General features: G+C 44.5%; 1 protein-coding gene across 2 annotated transcripts in view; it reads left to right on the forward strand.

The window, feature by feature from the left end:
• The window catches only part of PAPPA (pappalysin 1), a 167177-nt gene that overhangs the window by 26042 nt on the left and 123355 nt on the right, over positions 1-17780 (forward strand). The window lies entirely within an intron of this gene.

Raw genomic sequence — 17780 nt, forward strand, 5'->3', positions numbered from 1 at the left:
CGTTATGAGTTGGGTGTTTTTAATGCATTTATTTTTTTCTTGGTATTTGGCTGACATTGCAATTACTTGAGTGCAATCTCAGTAATGGTCTCAACTGTGTATTACCATTGAAATCTTAACAATGTTGGAAGACCCATTAGTTGTTGGTTCTGAACAGTATGTTGTAGCAATGCCTAGCTCACTTTGACCACAGACTAGATTAGATGCCGTAGGAAGCTCATATGGTTTCAGTCACTGTCCCTGGGAATGTTCAAGAAATGTTCAGAAGTTGTATTAAGGGACATGGCTTAGGGGGGAAACATTGGTGGCAGGTGAGTGGTTGGACTGGATGATCTTCGAGGTCTTTTCCAACCTCAGTGATTCTATAATTGTGTGATTCATGTGTATTTACAGAGTGAAGAGCCCTACAAGGCGTGTAACATAAATATTCCCAAGTAGTCTTAAATTTCATAGGATGCCTTTGAAGATGGGCAGGTTATTCTATGTTCTTAAAGCTGTGAGAGTGCAGATTACTGTAAGAACTGCTGTAAGGGGCTGCTGAGTCTGTGAGTTATGAGGAGGGAAGTAGGTACTCAGTTCTTGGGAACGTCGTTGCACATGGTGGGTGGGTAACTCAGCTCTCCATAAACATATGGAATCAGCAGTAATGCCACCTTCCTACAAATGAGGGAGAAGCTTTCTGTGGATGGAGATGAGCTTATAAAACCTGAGATTCTCAGCTACAGCTTCCTCATGTTGTAGTTTAAAGGGGGCATTCCTGAGTTACTTGCATCAGTCGAGCACCGCATAGCTAGGGTTATTCCAACTGCTTTTTCATCACTTTCAGACAAGAATTAGTGTGTTTGGTTAGAAAAAAAGTTTCCTGTTGGTGAGCTAGTGATGTAAATGCACAGGAGATGGAGGTGAAGGATAAAATTCTGTTGTCTGTATCCCATGTTACTGTTTTCAAGGGCAGTTCATGGAGTCACGGTGAAAAGCCTTAAGACAGAACACCCTGTGTCGTCAACACTGAAGTTCAGGTTAAGAAGGAAAGTATGAGCTGTTCTGGAGTTCTAATTATATCAATTCAGGCTATATTTGTAATTTCCTTAGTAGAGAGAAGTTTTTAAACAACATTATCATCTCAATTGGAGCTTAAAATACACATAATTAAGCTGCAAAGAAACTCTTCCATTCCTTTTTTTTCCTCCACTCTAGTGAGTTTTTTTTTAAAAAACATCCGTATAGCTCAGCTTGACTTCAGTCAGTTATCAGTGAACAAGGCTACTTTAAGCACTAATTATTGAAAATATAAAAAGAAAAAATGCCAGTCTTTTAATGCTGTTCAACTGGAGAGGAACACAACTGAGCAAATATCATCAAAGGCGTAATGCAAATGTGGTTGTTTTAACACTGTCGTTCTGAGAACTTGAGGTGTTAGTTATAACAGCTATGACAATTTTTAGAAAAATACATTATTTTTAATCTGATAGTACCCTTTTATCACTTGTACTGTGACCAGCATAATACCCATGCAAAATGAAACAAGAAATGCCTCTTAAATTGTACTTTTCAGATTTAAAGCTGTGCCTTAATGTTATTCTGACGCTCCTATTGTTTCTATTCCAAATGAAGTTTCTTTGCTGCACAGATTGTACTAGCACAAGCCCAAGCTAGGAATTAAATTCCAAGATGTTCAGTTACCTTAAGACAGCATACTTGCTTCTCATATCCATGTGTATGTTGTTTTTGGAGACAACCACCTTGCTTGGATTGCAGCATCTATTCTCCAGTGACACACATCAGTCACTATTGGAGGCCTTGTAGTTCCTCTTCCACACCAAAGAACTCGAGTATATCTGTAGTCCATCCGCAGATTTGTTTGCAGTGTTTAGATTTATTTGGCTTTGCCTAGGAGTTGTAATGCAGCACTCACCGTTGGCAGTGAGACCAAAGGCAGCAGAAGGCAGCCCTCTCTCTGGAGCCTTTTCCTGCTGGCTGAGCTCCTGCCCACACGGTGCTGGGTGCTCACAGTCGGTGTTCCACAACACAGCACTTAGGACTGTAGATTTGATCAGTGAACTTTGTTAAGATTGAACTCTGCTTGGAGTGTTTGAGCTAATGAGTACAGTTTTAGGGCAGTGGCTTTGTTAGCAAAGACTTCATTGACTAAAAGGGTGAAGACTCAAATCCAGTGTTTTGCTGAGGGCAATCAGCACCATCCCCTGAGAGAGATTTTGGTGCCAATTAGTGACTCAGTCAAAATGTGTGACTTAGTTGGCACCATCTGGGCCCATTTTGCATCACCAGCCCCTCTTGTCAGCACTTTCACTGGCAGCCCTCAGTCCCCTGTACTGCAGGCCTTGCTCTGCATCACTGAGGGCACCTCCGCAGTGCCGAGAGCTCTCATCGAACTCCAGGTGTTTCCTCTGCCACAGTTCAGTCTAACAACAGCAGAAGAAAGAGAAATGAGCCCTTGGTTTGATACGGCTTCAAATAAAGTAAGATGGAACAGATGTTACCAATACAGAGTTCCCTGAGCTTTATGTTGTAGAGGCTCTTCAGCCTTCCTTGGTACTGGGAGTCTTGAGATGCTACTGGGTTTTGTTCTTCCTGCATGCTCAGTGTCAGCAGTTGTAGCCAGCTGTTCACCGTGCGGAGTTTATTCCTGAAATAATTCTGCTCGTTGGAACCAACCAGAAAGTGCTAATGTTTGATTAATGCTGTTATAAACAGGAACCCTCTTCAGTGCCTCTTCATCCCCAAAAGGAGGTGGATTCATTTCCTGTCTCTTTCCTTCTTGTGTCAGTCTCAGTGTGACCATCTCAGCCCCAGCCCTTCCAGCCTCCATCCTGGGATCTCCTAATGTTGCTGTGGATATCTGTACAAAAAACTCTGTGTCTGCCTCTTGATGAGTTGTAACCCCAGATGCGATGGTACTGGAAAAATTGAGGCAACTCCAGTCTACATTGTAAGTTGCTTGTGATTTTTTTGGCACCTCGGGCTAAGTTCTCAGGTGCTCTGATGGTGTCCTTCAGCCACTGATGTGGTGCAGCTCAAGGGTGTTGTTTTTTTTTTCTCCCAGCCTCTCCTTTTGACACCTATGCAAAATGTTTTCTTCGAAGAGCTGAGATTCTATGCCATATTCAGATAGTGGGGGGATGTTGGGGATGGAAATTTAATCTGCAAAGATGTTTGCCAGAGGGACAGTTCAGAGGGACAGCACTGATGGATGGGGCTCTGCTGCTCTGGGAGCTGCAGAGGAGAAAAGCTGTAAACACTGTTACCAACTAGATCATCTCTCCTCTTTATTAGCAGCCTGCAGGGCAAAAAACCCAACATGACTGGTTATCATTATTCACATAACAGGCTCTATCCGAGACATCTGCCTAACTTCTTTTCACTAATTTCATGAGAGTGGGACAGAATGTGTTTAGACCAAGCACAAGGTTTGCAAATACTCTTCAGCTTTTCTTTATTTCTGCAGTTCTGGAAAGATGAGAACATGCTCAGATCAGGCAGCCTGTCCCAGTACAAAAGGAAGGAGCAAGGATAGACGTAGTTGCCAGAGAGACACATTCCTAGTGTTGTTTGGGATACTGCTGGTTACAAAATAGGGAAGACTGAGCTCATGACACCTACTATGGCTCCTTTTCAAAAAACTTGAAACAAACAGCAAGGGATCATAGGAAATTATCCTCTGTAAGTGCCATTTGATGTGGTGAATTCTTGCACCATACTATGGTTAACTGAACCATTCCTTTTATGTAATATTGGGTTTTCACATCAGGCTTCACCACAGGATTGCGTATACAGATAAGAAAGCCTCCCTCTGATGGCTTAGGAAAATACTGATGACATTCCTGAAACAGTGCAAGCTACTCCCTCGATTCAGACAATGCACTGAATACTTGCTGGAAATCTCTTCCAGAATAACTCACCATGGGGACAGTTTTTCTCAATATCCACATATGTGCCCTGAAGGCTCCTGTAGACTTTCTGTTCACCTCAAGGAGGGTAGAACACCTGCCTGCAAGCTCAGAGCGACATGGAGCTGAAGAACTGGAGCCCGATGCCCTGCTGGTCCCAACCCTTTCACTACCCCCTCCAACTCTTGGCCTGTGCAGCTTGGCCAAGCCCTGCATTGCATTTCACCAGCTCAACTCATAATTGAGGACATTTCCAGTCATACGTGAAACAGACTCTAAATACACATTTAAACCATTTGTAAAAACTTCTTCTGTGGTAGTTTTGAACTGCAGTAGCTGTGACAGAGCCTGAAAGACACAACGCGCTGTGCCATGTGGGACACGTGAGAAGCAGGAGGGGTTGGCTCATCCTCAGCCTAGCTCAGCCTCATGCAGGTAGCGAAGTGGCTGCACGTCAGGGTTTTTCCATGAAGTTTCTGAATAAGTCAACCTCTTAACTGCCTTTCTTTCTTTTCCATTGAAAATCCTTTCACGAGGCTTCTTTGCAAAGCACGGATCAATTTACTTTGGGGGAAGGAGGCACACGCAGTGCCTTCTTCTAGGAGCTGGGAGAGTTGTAAGAAATACTCCTTGATTCCCAAGAATGAATTAATTTCCACCTAATCCAAAACACTGAAAAGAACAGAAGAAATTCATCAAAGCTGTTCATTTCAAGAAGCTTGAGGACTTAATCCCCTGCCTTGAAGAGGCCATTGTACAGCTCTTGACATCAAGGATTCTCGCACTCACTCAGGTATCAGCAGAACTATAGCAAATATCTGAGTTTTTGTCTAGGGATTCAGTGCTAAATGTCCAGGTCTTTCCAAAGGGCTGTTTAGAAGGTGGAGAGATAATGCTCTCAAGGACAAAGTTGCTGTATCTTGGTAGTTTGCACCCAACAGCCAAGTCCCAACAGGAAATCCTCTGCTCTCTGTTTATTCTGTCCTCTATTCCAGATGTCAGGGATGTTAATCAGCTGGGAGGAATTGCATCTGTTCCCATGCTAGCAACTGACATTTATAAGTCTACTATTGAATTCTGATATAGTCAGGATTTCATTGCTAAAGAAACTATCCCTATGTATGCAATTGCACACTCTCAAATCGTTAGGAGTTTGCTCTATTTAGATTGTCCCACAGTCATCTTTTCCAACAGTTTTTTTTTCCAGAAGCATTTTTTCCTCAAGACTCATAGGACTCACGGTTTCTTTCATGGACATTATCCATTATGTAAAAAGATCACTGTCTGGTCAAACTGCAGGATGCTTGGAAAGGAGACAGCCTATAAAATCTATGGAGTAAACTATCAGAGATGATGAAAAAACCTTGTAGGAGACAAGAGATGAAAGTCTTATACTCTCCAGTGCCAGTGCAGGCCCATTTGGCTCTGGAATCCTGGGTGGAAGATTGGTAGGGACCCTGCAGCACTGGCACCAGTGCTCTCCATAACCCCTTTACCAGTTAGGGTTCATCCCCCCCACACGTTCTGGAATGCAGCAGTCTGGGTAAGGCTAGTTTGTTCCCTTTGCTGGTCAGTGCAGTTGATACTGTTTAACCCATCCAGTTTGGTCATGGCCAAAATGCCTCTTGGAATGCTGTGGAGCTCTGTGTTTATCACCATTTTCTCCCATACCCAATTAGGTACCACCTCTCTTCAGCAGGGTGTGAGTTGCGCCTTGTGTTTTTAATTAGCAGCAACCCAAGCCTTCCGTAAATACAGGCGGTTGTCCCTTTCACACCGAAAGATTCAAAGCACAGGCTATTTCTATGCCAAGCTTATCCCGCACTTCCATTTGCAATTCCAATCCTACCTTTCTGAGTTCATTTTTGATAGGAATTTAAATCCATTTAGTGCGAGCAAAAGCTGCCCACTGAAGAAACACAGAGCAGCCACCTCCACCGTGCTTTGTTTGCATCATGGAAGAGCACAGCGCCTTTGGCTTTGCCCATCACGTGCAGTGCTGCATGTGGACAAACAGTACTTGGGCTGTTTGTTTTTCCTAGCAATCCCTTCTCTGTCACTGCCAGTGGAAATGTACAGAAATCTTTCAGGAGAGAGGATGCTGACTTGTGTTATCCTGGGGGAGTTCGCTCTGTGCAGCCGCACTTCAGCATGCCTGGTGCCTTCATGTAGCAGTTCACAGGATTCAGAATTTGCTTTATGCAGTCTCGACTGTAAATGTTGATGCGAGTGGGGGCATTAATACTGGCCCAGCAGCTCTGCCTTTGCCCAATATCTGTGAACTTCATGCCAGGGAAGAAAGCCAACCCAATAGCATGATTACTCAGGTAATAGCAGTTTCTATGAGTAGTTTATATTTTGGGGTAGAAGAATACCTTCATGCCACAGAGGACTTGCCTGCAGCCTCAGTAGATGTGATGGCAAGACTGGGAAAAGGGATGCAAGTTCAGAGCAGAATAAAGTGCTGACACTGTGCGAGTGCTGCGATTCGCAGAGCAGCAAAGCTCTGACGCACTGTGAGAGCTGCAGCTCAAAAGTGAGACAGGGGGAAGGGCAGCTTGCCTCTTTTTTAAGCCCATCCACAGTGTAAGGACAGAAAGATAAGAAGAGGACAAAAAAAGGGTTGGACAGTTGGACCTGATGATCTTGGAGGTCTTTTCTGACCTTAATGATTTGATGATGCTGTGATTCTGAGGGTTTACGAGTTTAAATTTTGTCCTTATTTTTTTTTCCCCAAATTAATCAGTCTATTGTTATTTAAAAAAAAATAAAAAATGAGGTCACTTTCAATAAATCATTGCTTCTGATCTTCTTGCGGGCTTTCTGCTTTTAGTTTGCTGGCCTGTTGGAGGATTTCAGAGGTATGAGAAGGAGTGTGTGTGGCAGGGGATTTGGGAGAGTGTGTATGTTTAAATTTGATAGCTGGAGCTGAGTGAAGAGGGGATTAGCTAAATGGAAAGGTGAGGGGAAAGAGGAAGGTCTTGGAAAAGATTGAAGGGGAAGGGATGCAGAGGCAGATCTGTAGGCAACAACCCGAAGCACAGTTAGTGTCTACTGGCCCTCGTTTGAACTTCTTTGGCACCAGTTCCTGAAGCTTTCAGTCCCTGTTTGCCTCCTCCACGTTCCATCCTTGTCTCCTTCTTCCCCCCATTGCAGGCAGCCCAGCCCTTCAAGCTCTCCCTCTGCCTGCCCTGGGGCTGGAGGAAGCCCAAGAAGTGATGTCTCCATTCAGGAGCTGTTCCATTCCTTTTTCAGCCGTCCACCACAGGGAGAGGTTGTGCACAGAGATTGATGCAGAGGAGGGGATGCCTGCTCTGTTAGCTGTGTGTCAGGACACCCACTGCAGTCATCACACAGTGCTCCAGGTTCCTCTGTGTGCACATCTGAGATGAAGTGTGTGAGTTGCCAGTAATCATTTCCTTACAGCTCTCAGGAAAGGCAGCAATGCGGGGCCTCAAGACAGGTATTTTAGAATTTTGATACTGTGAAACCAGTTCGATATTTATAACACCTGCTTATGCAGGCTGTGTCATAGAACAGTGTGGTGCGGATAGCAGCAGTCATCATTCATCCATTAGGGCCGGATTTGTGGGCTGGATGTATCCCCATCCACAACCTGGTGGGGTGTCTGTCGAAAACTATTCCCTGTTTGCTGGCTGAAGCACAGTTGTGAGACCCACGTAGAAGAAGACATGAGCGTTTGTTCTGCTGATGTCAATGTAATCCAGTCCTTCGGTTTTGTTCTGAATAAATGAGCAATGTTGGAGTTTTTCAGAGTAGCCAAACTGCAGCTGCGCAGTGTGCACTCAGCCTCAGCCCCCAGGTTGACATAAATTGGCAAAAAAATCAGGTTTTCAGGTTCATCAGTGAGGAATGGGTAGCTTCACCATCACAGTGCTGATGCTCAGTTTCCAAAAGGCTCAGGGAGAGCCGCACTGAGGAAACTTCTTGGAGTACTTAAATGTTTGGGGTATGAAAGCCTAATAAACCTCCAAAAAGCCAGGAAATTTGGAGTGAAGGCTGAAACTCCATACCTCGTGCACCCTACTGGGACTTTGTATTTCAGAACCCGTTATGTTTGTTCGCTGAAATGTCTCCAGTATGAGGCTCTTTAGGGTGGGGTTTCACCTTTAACTCTAAATTTCCTGGCATGTGTGAGTTTGAAGCACACGCTTAACTTCTCCCCAGTGCTGTTTTTCAGTTTTAATTTCCTTTTTCTTTTAAAGGAGGGACCCTGCTAGAAGGACCCCTGCTAGAAAGGGACCTCGCTGAAATCAAGATTGGAGTTTCTGGCCTAATTTGATCTTTCTGAAATTCTTCAGGAGAACGAGGTTCAGCATTTGTTTGTTCCCAGCCATTGTTTTAAAGACTCCTGTGGCCAATCCACCCCGGTGAAAAAAAACTGATAAAATCTGCACCCTGCAGACCAATTATTTGCAAAGGTACCCAAATGTTTGGGTAGTATTGAACAAAGCGTGGAAACATGGGAGCATCTCATGGAAATTCCACCTAGAGATCTGGTCATGGCCACGGATACGTGTGAGCTGTTTGTTGTGAAATACACTATTTCCTTTAATTCAGTAATTGCAGAATAAGCCCACTTGTCGAGTTACATCAGTGATAGCAAAATAGTGGAAATAGCAGTGGTTTGGAATAACAGCAATGGCAATTACCTGCAATGCTTTTAAAAATAATTTTGGCCCCAGACATTGAAAAGATGTGTCATCACTGATTTGTGTGAGGGCAGCTTCAGCAGTGTTGAATTACAGGGCTTGGGAGAATAAAATTCTTTCTGCTTCCTCAAAATTCATCTTTTGAGCTGTACTGACAGTAGATAATATGGAATAAATTTGCTTCTCATGCCATGTCCTTGTAGTGTCAATAAATTGAGGACTTCAATGAGAAGCTGTGGTTCTCGTTTTCCCCGGCACAAGGCTTCATTTTCATATCATTCCCATCAGCTTTGCAGGAAGAATTTATCTTAGTGAAACATCCTAGGGAAATTGGAGAAGCACTGAAGTTATGTGGCATGGGCTTTTTGAGTGCCTGCAGCTCAGGCAAGGTGTGCTGCAGTGCTTGCAGGGCTCCACGATGGTTGTGGCACGGCATGGACTTGGTGTGGCCATCCCTGAGATTCAGCAGTTCTGCAGTACTGTCAAGAGCTTCACTTCAGGACTTCATGCAAATGACAATTCAAAGTGCACATGGTGCTCTGTCACCAACCAGCCTGCGGTGGGGACAGTACCCTGCAGTGCTGAGATGATGGGAATTCATGGGATCACAGAATCATTAAGGTTGGAAAAGACCTAAAGTCATTTAGTCCAACCATCCACCCACCGCCAATATTGCCCACTGACCGCGTCCCTCAGTGCCACATCTGCATGTTTCTTGGACACCTCCAGGCCTTCCAGTACTTGAAGGGAGCATATAAACAGGAGTGGGAATGGCTGTTTGTGAAGGTGGATAGTGATAGGGCATGGGGAATGGTTTTGAACTGAGACAGGGGAGGAAGTTTTTCACCCAGAGAGTGGTGAGGCACTGGAACAGGTTGCCTAAGGAGGCTGTGGATGCCCCATCCCTGCAGGCATTCAAGGCCAGGCTGGATGTGGCTCTGGGCAGCCTGGGCTGCTGGTTCGCGACCTGCACACAGCAGGGGGTTGGAACTGGATGAGCATTGTGGGCCTTTGCAACCCAGGCCATTCTATGGTTCTGTGATTCTGTGATGACTCAACCATCTCCTTGAGCAGCCTGTTCAGTGCTTGATCACTCTTTCAAAGAAATATTTCCTAATATCCAGCCCTGTATCTCCTCTGCTGGGCTGAGTGCTTCTCGATCTGACACATGAAAGTCCTCACTCACTCTACTCGGAGGCAATATTCCGCTCCTTCCACGCTTTCCAGTATGGTCCCATCGCCATCCTTGTGTGTATTTGTAATGACTTTGTAATACGGATCACAGCTGGTCGGTTTGAATTTCCCCAGAGTTACCCAGGATGCCGCTGAAAGCACGGGAAGAGCAGAAACGCTTTAATCACTTAAATCAATCAAACAGAAGAAGTAGACTTAGACCTTAAAATGTACCCCGCGACCTTTGGTGCTGGCTGCGATGACGTCTTTGTTCTATTTCTTCAAGTGCAAGAGTTTGCGGGGACTTGGCAGGAGGGTGGAGCGAGGAAGACATACGTGGGGGTGGGGGGGGGAGGCGGTTGAGTTAAAAAAAGAAGATGTCAGTGAGAAAATGGAAATACCCTGATGCTTCTGCAGCCCGATGCTGCAGCCGCTCTCCCCTCTTTGCAGGGAAGGGGCTCCTTTTCCGTTCGCTTGGCTGTGGCCTTATTTAATCAGTTTGCTCTGACGTGGAGCCAAGAAAGGGCTTTGCTGTGCGATGCCAGGTCCTGCGTGCGTTCAGGCAGCCGCAGCTGCTCCCTACCAAGGACTGGCTGTTGACTACCGCCGTATTTTTTTATAGCCACAGAGGGCAACTATTAATAGATGAGATTTACCAAAACACAGAGCTACGCAGCGTGGTGTGGAAGGGAAGAGGGAAACCTGTGTGATTTATGCCAGGAAAATTCCATGTCAAAATTATGCTGAAAGACACAGTGCAAGCAAATGTACCAAGAAGGGGATTTAGGCTGTTACTTGGGCCTTGCCAGCACTTCTGCTCCAATAATGATTTGCCCCGTCGCATGAAGCATGTTGCTGAATTATTTCTTCAGCGTTCAGCAGCACAAATTCTGGGGGCAAAGATAAGGCACGGACCGAAACTATCGACTTCTCTGAGATTTGATTAGGCTATGAGAGAAATACCAAAGGAAGCAGAGGCATTCCTGACCCTGAAGACATTTCAGTTTGATCAGATGCGGGATTAGGGGTAAAATGTGAAGAATTCTGCACTGTGTGGTAGGAATGAGCTGATCAGAGCTTGCCTCTTTGCTTATTGATTCATTTCTAATTTCCATGATAGGATGTAATGAGACTTGTGCCCTTGTCAGGCTCGCAAAGAGTATCTGTGTATCAAAGCCGACAGGCTGGGGAGCATTGGGCAGAAGGGAATGAGGTTGTCAATTTAAGCTTCTTTTGCAGTCAGAGCTCAGACATTGATTAAATAACATAAAATCCAGAGGATAGCAATTAATAGGCCCATTACTGTAACTATCTACATGGCTTTTGTGCTCTTTCCAAAGGCACAAAAGGGAATTATTTGCTTAGAACAGGACTCACAGGTAGCATGTGGGTATCAAAAACCCAAGGCATTTGGAAAGTGTTGCCTTAAGTAATTTGGTATTTGTTTTTAATTAAAATGAGACAGGGAAAGATCGACTGGTGAGAAACAGTACGTAAATGAAGAATTAAGGATCTTGAAAAGGCCGGGGCGTAGTTTGTTTCAAGTGAGCATCAGAGTGTGAAAATATTTCCAAACAGCCTGGACTGCTTATGGTTGCAAAGCTGGTTGAGAACAATTGCAAAATGGCATTTTTTGCTGTGATCTCCTGATTTCCGTGAGCTTGGCAGTGCTCTATTCCTGTCTTCCCTGCACAAATGGAGACAAACTAAGAATGTCTGAGGCATATTTAGAATAACATAAACTTGTGTTATTCAAAGGACCTTAATATGTCTGCATCTTATATTTCTAGCAAAGGGTTTTCAGCTTACCTTCATGTGTCTGTGAGGACTATGGGCTGCTGATTCCTCCCAAAATGTGTCGTTGCAGCTTTGCTTTAGCACTGGCTATTTGTGGCTGTTGCTCAGTTAGTTCCTAGGGGAGCAGTCGTGCCATCTGCTTGCAGCGCAGACAGACGCGCAGCATAGGCACAGGTCAGAGAATTAAATCTAAAGTCTTCATAACTGCTGGAAGAAGGTAGGTACTTCCACTACGATCTGGAGCACCTAGGTTAGCAGATGGAAATAGGAATGTAAATGCCATGCACAACTTACATCAGGCTTCCCCATCACACTGCATTCCTTAACAGTCATTCAATCATTTCTATTTTTACGTGTGTAATATTGTTCCAAGTGTATGTTATGCTTTCTGTCTGGAGTAAGTTACGCATCCCAAGCTCTTTGAAGTCCCAAGAAAGATTGAACTCCAACAGACTTTGGCTTGGATCTCCACATCCAGAGCACGTGCAAGGTCGTGAGCCTTCCTGAAATGAAGGGCAATAGCTAAAAGGGAAGCTCCTACAGAACAGCACTGCACAGAGTAAGTGGAAGAAATGTTTTGGGTAAGGATTGATGGCAACAGTTCACAGCATTATGAAAATTACTTCCCTTTTGCCTCCAGCCTTTTTACCACTGCTGTGTCGGTGCCAAAAACCAGAACTCACTCACTAATTCTTCCAGAATTGATCGGTCATGATAAACTTCCAGACACAGAGTAAAATGCTTCCGTCAGACACATCAGAGTGTTTCTCCCACTTTGCCTGAAGATATTCATGTCGTTTGATTCCCCCTTTGCACCCAGTTGGATTCAGATAAGGGATAGAAGTTCCTGGCTTTCTCCTCATCTGCTCAGAATTCCTCTGATAGTTTTACTTTTCAGGATATGTTTATTCACATGTTTTGCCTCCGAATGTCTTGTTTTGCCATGAAAGTTCAGGCTCACCCTTGTCTTGATCAGACACAAAATTCTCTTTTTATTTATATCTCAGAATGATATCCAAAGAACCTTGAGTTTTTGATATAGAAACCCATCAGTAGGAGATACTCCAAAAGGTGCTTCCAGGTAGCTTAGCAGGTGCCTTCAGCACACTTTCTGCTGCACCCAACTGAGTGACCAAGGTGGGATTTTAGGCTTTAAAGCTCTCAAGACGTGCTTGGACTGGCAACAGAGGAATTGGAAAAGCAAGGAAGTTCTTCATCAGGCCTATAACGAGCAGTGTACCCCCGGGTAGGTACTGGACCTGGTCTTGTTCAACATCTTCATCACAAGTGTGGATGAAGGGATAGAGTCCACCGCCCTTGGACAGTGCAAAGCTGGGAGGAGTGGCTGACACAGCAGAAGGCCGTGCTGCTGTTCTGCAAGACCAGGGCGGACTGGAGAGTTCAGTAGAAAGGAACCTGATGAGGTTCAGCAAAAGCAAGTATGGAGCCCTGCACCTGGGGAGGAAGGACCACATGCATCAGTACAGCCTGGGGGCTGACCTGCTGGACAGGAGCTGTGCGTCCACATCTGGAGTACTGTGTCCAGTCCTGAGCTCCCCAGTTCAAAAAAGGCAGGGATCTCCTAGGGAGAGTCCGGCAGATGGCCACGAAGATGGTTAAGGTCCTGGAACATCTCCCTTATGAGAAAAGGCTGAGAGCCCTGGGGCTGTTCAGCTTGGAGAAGAGAAGGTTGAGAGGGGGTCTCATCTCTGTTTATAAATATCTACAGCTTGGGAGTCAGATGGATGGGGCCAGGCTCTTTTCAGTGGTGAGCAGCAACAGGACAGGGGGTGATGAGCGAAAACTGGAACATGGAAAGTTCCATACAAACATGAAGAAGAATACTGTGGAGCTGACAGAGTCCTGGAATAGGCTTGTGGACTCATCTACATGAGATATTCAAGGCATGCCTGGATGCTTTCCTGTGCAATTTGCTGTAGGGCACCTACTTTTTGGCAGGGAGTTGCAAGACATTTCATGCTAGCATAGATTTATAAACTATAAGTTTGTATGATTTGTAGCCTGTGTGTAGGAATCAGTGGACAAAAATTACAACGTGCACATTTGCTGGGTGCTTTGCACAGCTAGATTTGTCGTCATCAAGATCTTAAGTCCTCTAGGAGCTGTTAGTGACATGTCACTGATAAATTACTGCAGAAAACCAGAGTGAGTGTTGATTGAGATGTGTGGTTGAGTTATGTAAGTTGGGTTGCAGCGGTGCCACTGTCACGGAGAAGACTAAAGTCAGACTATGGCCTGCTGACAGTGGTGATGATACTCATGTCGAAGGTTGGTAAAGAAATCTGGCACGAAGGAAAATCATTTTTCCACCTTATCTTTTGCCAATGGGTAACAGATCTTTGCATTCTCATAGCACTTTGTTAGGGGTCTGTATTTGATTCAACTGGATCCACGGTCCTGTGGTGCCAAAACAGGCAATTTCTGCACTCATGTCTGAAGGCCAAATATATGGGTATGATTTCCTCTAGTTTACTGTTACATGCTGGATCAGTATTGTACCTTTCATAATCTGCCAGTCCAATTTTGTAGGGTCTTGGGAAATGTGTCCTCCGGGGAATGCTTACAATCAGTCTTATGTTTGGGACTGACAGTGCCTGCTTTCTGGTGGACGTGTTAGCAGATCCATATGTGAGACAACAAAAACATCCTCCCATCCACCTAATAACCTTGCCTTTTGATGTGTCTGCTGCCCGTGCTTATATAAGGGGTTGAAGACCTTTTGTGCTTGACATATCCTTCAGCTCAATAAATGCCTGCTTGCAGAAGCACACAGGTACAATGCCTTTTCCTTTACCTCGTATCTTTGTGGAAGATGCAGGTCCTGCAGGGGTTTAAATACAACAAAGACTGATAGTTCTTGAGTGCTTGGAAAATACACATTTGCATCTTTCCTCCCACTGATTGTCTCTGCCTCAGCAGATAGAAATGAGAGGCAAGATTTTGATGTCAGGGAGTCAGTTATCTTAGCCATTCCCATTACCGCCACTGCTACCAACATGTTCCCCCTCCCAACAGCAGTTTCTTGACAAAGTCATCATCTGTGAAGTCCTCTCTCCCACACTTTTCCCTTCTTTCTGTCTTCCTGCTCAACAAGAATAGAAAATTTAAAAACAAGGAAAAAGTCAGATTTAGAAAATACACTCTGCACAGCCTGTTCTTTCTCCAGCTCTGAACTGTTTCCATTGCAGGTGTGTTGGTGTTTCTGCCAGATCACCTGGCAATATACTGTGGATTCTGGGAACTTCAAAGCTGAATGTTCTTATGTGAAATTTCTCTTTCAGTGATTGACATTTTCTCTTTCCTTGTAATCTGCTTATTGTTGGGAAAGAACAAGAGTAACCAGCTTCAACAGATCTCCTAACACTTAGTGGTTGGTAAAAACTGCATCCAGAACATCACCATTGAAGAGAAAGACTTTTGGGTATGACTCACCAATAGCCCTCACAAAATAGAAGAGAAAACCAATAGATCCAACTGTTAGTTCTTTATTGAAAGAGAACAAGCCTGTCTCTGGAAGGGTGGAAACCTGAAGCTTTTAGTGTCTGTGCATAAGGCTTTCTGAGCATCCCTGGAGTGAAGTCTCCTTCACCAGTATATTCTTTGCAGTTGTATTTTGGTGTCTCCTACTCCTTCCTGCATGAGATGGAGCTAGAGGAAATTTCAGCTAGACTCACTTGAGTCAGGTTTTCATTTCTTTCTCAGAAAAGAGGAAAATTGGGATTATCCTAACTCTAAGCCATTGACGATCTGCCCACTGCAGCAGGACCAGCTTTATGCACAGCACTGCCAGAAGGATAAGAAACGAGATTTGCAAGTTCATGAGTTGTAAAAACAAAAACAGAAAAGAAGCGGCATCTCCAAAGAAAAAGTGATGTTTTGCAAGATGCATATTTGGGCTGATTATTTTGGCCCATCATCTCCAGAAGGATCTGTAATAAACTTGCTGGGTCCTTTGTGGTTATATATGGTTTTATTTATTTTTTTGATGATGTCGGCCTGATTCCAAGTTTCTTTTTGTTCCAATAGCAATGTATATCTCACTTTGTGGCACAGGGTTTATGTGCAGGGAGGATTAGTGTCAAAAAGTGAGATGAAAGGAGCAAAGAATTTGATCTTGTTCTTTTTTTACCCTTCATTTTTTACTGCATGTTAATTAGAGAAGATGCTAACGGAGTACCTAAATGTCCAGTCCCCTTAAAGTCCCAGCTGCACACCCCTGCAGGGACAAAGCAACGTGTCACCCTTCTGAAGGAGCTGGGACTAATTGCGATCTCATTACGAGAACCCTGAGGCTACAGCACAGTGTTCAGCTTCCAAGAAATGACAAATGTCCCCATGATAGGTGGCCCGGCAGGGCTGCTCCAGGCATATTCCTTGGCTCCTTGCTCTTCCTCACTGCCCATATGAATGCATGGAGGGCAGAGGTGGGTGCTGCGGAGCTCAGCATGGAGCAGGACCTGTGTGTAGGTTACCCCACACGCAGGCTTTTGGTGTTCTTTAAAGACAGGACCCAGTGAGCATCCCAGTGCTTCAGAAGTGCACAATCCTGGGTCACTCCAGCCATGACTCCCAAGGGTCGCTGTGGCACCGGTTGTGGCAAGGCTGTAAATGGGATTTCGAACCTCAGAGTCACTAGGATGGGACAAGAGCCACTGGGATGGGACAAGAGAGACAAGGCCAAAGTTGAATATTAACAGTGGAAATTGTTTGGCAGTCCTAATGTAGAGAGTTGCTATGAGCTACTCCTGTAATTAAAGGAAATTCTGTGTCAAAGCTTCAAGTTTCCTCTTGATCTCTAGCTTCAAGTCTGATTAACAGAGGCTCTACCTAACTCTTGACCTGATTCAGGGCAGCGATGACAGGCTGCATTCCTGGTCTCTGGTGCTTTTCATAAAAAATCAGGTTTGTTCTGGTGACGGAAACCAAAATGTCCTTTACTTGAACTGTTGTGCAGTGTGCTATGCACGTATCTGCTGGTTGTTCTTGGAAGCTCTTTGGGATGAGAGCTGGTATGTAAATGCCAAATATCATTAGAACGGTGGCTGCTCACTCATTGAAAGCAGAGCCCCGGTTCCACAAGTAAATCTGTTTATGAACTGAGTGTGCTGCATCGTCTTCAGAAACAGCCAAGGGATTCAGGAAGGACCGGCTTACTGTAGGGAGCTCTGATTTTCCATCTGCTGGGCGCCGGACCTTTAGAATGTTTTGGAGATTGTAAAATATGAGTAAAAGATTGTAAAATAAGATTGTAAAATATGATTAGTGGCCACCAGCAGAAAACTTGAAGGATCAGTAACACAAACCACCGCTTATATAAAAGAAAGATGGTCCATGCTATCAAGGAACGTAGACTAGAGACTGAGTTTCTAATCCCAACTGTCACACTGAGTGATTATGTTCCTTTGAACAAATTATTGCATTTCTGTACCTCTGTTTTCTTCTTTGCATGACAAGGGAAGTTTTCTTGCCTTCCTGTTTCATGGCTTCCTCAGCTGTAGAAGTTCTTGTGGGGAGGCCCAACGCGACGGTTCCTGTCCCACTTTAGGACCACTTAAACCCTTGGATGGGATTTGGAGCAGTGCAGAGGGCTCGTGTCAGGGCTTTGACCAGAGTGGAATTTCTCTCTTATGTTTAGGAAGCATTTTGAGGCCCAGAGGGGAAGCACTGTGGAAGTGCCAAGCAACATAACTGATGGTTAAAATAGCCTCAAGTATATATACCTTCCTATACTGTTTTAAATTCACTATTATATGTGAATGAGGCTTGCTGCAGCCAAAAGGGGTTTTGGAAAAGCGGCAAAGGAAATCTGTTTTAACAACCGGTTCCTGAAAATATCCTTACGCCACTTCTTTCTTTATCGTTTGACTTTTCTCCTTGTTACACTGGTTCAGCTTGTAGAGTCTGGAAAAACATCAGGGTAAGCAGGGCAGAGGGAATATCAGATGGAGATGAGGGATGGATAAGAGACAAATTACAGCACATTTCTCATGGGTCATTTGGCTTTAGGCTTGAAAAGGAGAGAGAGAAAAATCCCAAAGTAGTAAAAGAAAGAGAAAGAGGCAATCAAAACAAATAAACCTGCCAGTGTTGCTGATTTCAAAGGCCTGTGAAATGTGCATGTATGCTTCATAATGCTTTGCTATTTTAAAGATACGTTTCTTGAGATGTTCCATGCTTTCATCCTACTCACTGTCTCAGAAGTTGATTG

Source organism: Lagopus muta, chromosome 19, assembly GCF_023343835.1.
Source record: "Lagopus muta isolate bLagMut1 chromosome 19, bLagMut1 primary, whole genome shotgun sequence".
Classification (NCBI taxonomy): Eukaryota; Metazoa; Chordata; class Aves; order Galliformes; family Phasianidae; genus Lagopus; species Lagopus muta.